A 4910-nucleotide genomic window follows, 5' to 3' on the forward strand; every position below is an offset into this window, starting at 1 on the left:
CCCCAAGAAGGAATGACTGAGGGTATGTCCCAGTAGATGAAAACATACACAATCTTGCAAATTTTCTTGTGCTGCAAGCATGGCACAGAGTATCATGGAGTCCCCATGTAGATCAGAGGATGGCAGACTGTATAGCCTGCAGGCCCAATAGAGTGCATTCTCTGGTTTTGTATAGTCCACAAGCTAAGACTAGTTTTCACATTTTAAAATGGCTAAAAAAAGAAGAATGTTTTGTACATATTACATATTGTATATGGTTACTTTTACACTGCAATGATAGAACTGAGTAGTGGCACAGTCAAGTAGTTACAACAGAGTCCAAATGGTCTGCAGATACTAGAATATTTTCTATATTGACCTTTATAGTAAAAGTGCTGATCCCTAATAAAGACAACCCCATAAACAGACTTTGGGGACTGATGATTTAGAACAAGATAGGCTACCTATATCATCTGCCTGTGAAGATTCTAAAACCAAGACTCCCAATATTACTGATAAAAAGCATTTCATCTTTTGTCAGAATGGCATGGAGAAAGTAAACACCAGAGTTTGTGACTGAGGTTCATATCCATTAAACATCTTGAGATGATAAAGATTCTGGGAAGTCCTACTGTCAATAAACATATCAAGCTGGTGTTTTCCAAAGTTACTTAAGCATAATTTAAAAAATTATACCTATTAATGTCCTGTGAAAGTACTTTTCTAAGGAACTTACTTTGAAAAATGCTGCAATAGCCCAACTTTCTCATATTACAAGGGAAGAGGCTGAGAATCAGAGGATGGTAATTTGGACAATGTCATACAAATGGTAAATAGTAGAACCTGAGCCCAGTACTTCTAACTCCAATGCTTCCCCTGATATATTTTTAGGCCTCTATGTACCATTTTTATTTAATCAATCAAAAATCTGTCAAAAGGGGTCTAGGGAGAAGTTGGTCAATAGGCACAAAGTAATAGTTGGAGGAAATAAGTTCTGGTGTTCTATTGCACAGTGGAGTGACTGCAGTTAATAATACTCATTGTAGGCTGGGCTCGGTGGCTCAGCCTGTAATCCCAGCACTTTGGGAGGCCAAGGTGAGTGGATTGCCTGAACCCATGGGTTCAAGACCAGCCAGGGCAATTTGGTGAGACCTCATCTCTACAATAAAAGTAAAAATAAAAATATCTGGGCATGGTAGCACACATCTGTAGTTCCAGCTACTCGGAAGACTGAGGTGGAAGGATCGCTGGAACCCAGAAGTTGGATGCTGGGGTGGCCATGAGGTGCGTGCCACTGCCCTCCAGCCTGGGCGAAGGAGTGAGACTCCAAGTCAAAAAAAACCCCAAAACAAACAAACAAAAAACAATATTCATAGTATATTTCAAAATAGCTAAAAGAGAGAATTCTGAATGTTTTCACTACAACAAATGATAAATGTTTGATGATGGATTTGGTAATTATTCTGATTTGGTCATTATATAATGTATATATCTATTGAAATATTATGTTGCTCTCACAAATATATTTAATTACTATGTATCGGTCAAAAATAGAAAATTTAAACAACTTTGCAAAATCAAATATTTGAAGGATGCAATAGGGATCTCCGAATTTATTTGACTGGGTTTTTGACTAGCAAGTCAAAACTATGTGGTTTTCATAGGATGCATCAAAACACACATGCAGTAGGATTTAAATTCCACATCTTACAACTTTTAAAGACCATTTTGAATAAACTGATCATTCAATCCAATATAAAACAAAGTTCTGCTATACAATATATTGGATTGAATTTTGATGGAATTGACCATCTGTTTAAACTGTCAGGTCAATTCAGACTATGTCTAGAGAACAGTCTAAAATAATTTTTGAAAGCAAACACAAAACTATTGTAAAGGGAGGAAAAAATTAAATTTTCTGATCTAGCAGTAAGGTACAGACTTAGTCAATCTCTGCCTTCAAAGTGGTCCCTTTGCTGAAATTGGCAAATTGGGTACTTTCATCAGTTTCAGCCTCTGTCAATTTCAGCAGCCAGGAATAGTCACACAGGCACATCAATTTCAGCCTAGAAGCTTGTCTCTTTTGAAACTGACAGAAACTAAAATGAAGGAAAGCCAAAGTGTCAAGTTCTCTGGAGGCTTTGGGAGGTGTTGATATTGAGTGACCTCTTTAGCAGGCCTGGTGTTTCAGGACCCTGCTCCTGCTGGTGTGATGTGTTGGCTCCACACCAAGTTGTTGTCCCTAGGAACCTGTAGTGAAGGCTATTCTAATGGGGCCACACATCCTCAAACTTAGTAGAGAATTTGAAATGTGAGTTCTGAGACCATCACTTAATAGACAGTGAAATCATTTAACTTTTTGAGGCTCTCTTATGGTCTATAAAATGTAGTTGGTGATATCTATGCTACTTAATAAAAATAATAACAGTAATAATGGTTAACATTATTGAGTATATTTTTCATACATTATCCTATTTAATCCTTGATCAACCTTATATGATAATTTTAGAAGAGAAAATTATGCAGCAGAGATGTTAAGTAACTTTATCTAAAATGACATGGTTAAAAAGAGCTCACTCACAGATGAGTTAAGAATTAAATAAGATGCCCAGGCACAGTGGCTCATGCCTGTAATCCCAGCACTTTGGAAGGCCACGGTGAGAGGACTGCCTGAGTCCATGGGCTCGAGACCAGCCTGGGCAACTTGGTGAGATCTCATCTCTACAATAAATCAAGAAAAATTAGCCAGGCGTGGTGGCACATGCCTGTAGTTCCAGCTACTTGGAAGGTTGAGGTAGAAGGATCGCCTGAGCCCAGCAGGTTGAGGCAGCAGTAGCCCAGGCAACTTGGCGAGATCTCATCTCTACGATGAATCATGAAAAATTAGCCAGGCATGGTGGCGCATGCCTGTAGTTCCAGCTACTTGGAAGGCTGAGGTAGAAGGATCACCTGAGCTCAACAGGTTGAGGCCGCGGTGGCCGTGAGCGTGCCACTGCCCTCCAGCCTGGGTGACAGAGTGAGACTCCAACTAAAAAAAAAAAATAACAATAATTAAGATAATGTTAAGTCATTCTGGAAACTATGAGGGGCTATGAACTTTGGGTGGGATTATCACTGATTATCATAATTCTCATAGTATTCACTGTGTCCACTATTTTACTTCAACATTAAAAATGTGTTGTCACTACCTGCCTGGGAATAATCACTGCACTCGTCTTGTATAATCTTATGTAGTCCATAGGCTCATAGTTGATTTAAGTAAGAATGTGGTTAAAAGAGAGTTCTGATCCAAGTTAAATGTCCTGCATTATAAAATGTAGATCTTCATTCCAAGCATCTAGGATAAGAACCACAAGAAACAAGGATCATTTTAAACTTTCTGAGTATAGCTTTGAATAAGCTAAAACCACTCCAGTCTGGCTGAAATATTTTCGTTTCCATCGTCTTTTTATGAAATTAATTTTAAGACCAAGGGTATAAACACCTGCCTATTGTTATTGAACAGTCAAATGTCCTTGAACTCCATTCAATGATATTTATCCTCTCATTGTCAACATAGATATAGTCTCCTTCTCCTCCCCCTCCATTTCCTCCTTTTTTTTTTAACTTCATGTGGAATTCAGGCATCTCAAGAAGTTTAAAACATTTTTAGAGGGTGCTAAAGAAGACATGCAAAAATAGGTGCTACAGACTATTTCTCAACTTTTAGGTTCTCTCTTGGTATCCTTCCTTCTTTTCTTTTTTATTTATCTCCCTCCTTTCTTCTTTTTTTCTTTTCACAAATATTTATTGAGCTTCTACCACGGGACTACTCTTTTGCAAAATGCTGAGGATACAACAGTAAGAAAGATACACCAATCTCTCTCCTCATGTCATTTAGAATTTAGTGAGGTTTGACAGACATTAAATGAAAAGTATTTGTACATGACAATGTGATAAGTGCTACACAGAAAACAATTGTTTTTTTTTTCTTTCTTTTTTTAGATAGAATAAAATGTCCCTTCCCTAGAGTAGGGAATGAGGAAGGTTAGTATTGAGACTTGAGATTGTTAACATTTCTGTGATTTGTACATAGTTTCCAACATTTTAACATAAATGCCAGTCTACACTTTTCTTCTTTCCTTTGATGACTGCACATGACGATTAAGATAGCTAACTCTGGCCTTCCAATTTCAGATGTGAATATGGAGTGAATAAAAGTAACATCTACTATTTCTTAATCCAATTGTCTTGGTTGTCTTAACAGCTGAGGTTAATAAACAATTTGGCAATTCAATTAGTTTATTGGACAAAGACCTGGAAAGAGCTAATCTTATCAACTGAACAAATTTCGTTTTAAACTCCATTTCTATTTTAGTCTCATTTTGAGGTTTCACAGGTGACTGTGTTACAGAATTGAAACATAAACAAATTTAAGACAAGAAGAAAAAAGAAAAGAAAAGAAAAGAAACACCCGCTTGACAAACATGACAGAGTCCCAGGTTATCAGGATTTAACCTAGTGCACTGCGTCTGTCTAAACTGACCCACCAATTTAGGTTGCTGCTTTATAATCTGACTTTTTTCCCTCCTAAAGGCAAAGAGGTGAGTGTACTCTCATAGCCTTTCCAAGACTCTCATTTGTTTGAGAGCTAATTTGTTACCTTGAGAATTCCCTTCATCAGTGTCCCTTTTCATCCCCCACTCTGAAAGCCTGTGGCTTTTGGTCACCGTAATGTATTCATAGCATCTGTAACCAAATAATTTATTCATGAACTGAAGTCACTAATCCCAGTTTGGGGTGGAGAAATATTTACTTGGTCACTCACACTCTGCTAAACTGAAGCATTGAAGGGAGAGTTACTCACAGCTGTCCTTCCCCATACAACTTTTGGAGCTGTGTATTGTAAGCCATTTTATCAAAGAGCCACGGGTAGCAGTCTGTGAGGACGT

The sequence above is a fragment of the Carlito syrichta genome, unplaced genomic scaffold (assembly GCF_000164805.1).
Source record: "Carlito syrichta isolate Samal-C Ts95f unplaced genomic scaffold, Tarsius_syrichta-2.0.1 Scaffold302542, whole genome shotgun sequence".
NCBI classification, from domain to species: Eukaryota; Metazoa; Chordata; class Mammalia; order Primates; family Tarsiidae; genus Carlito; species Carlito syrichta.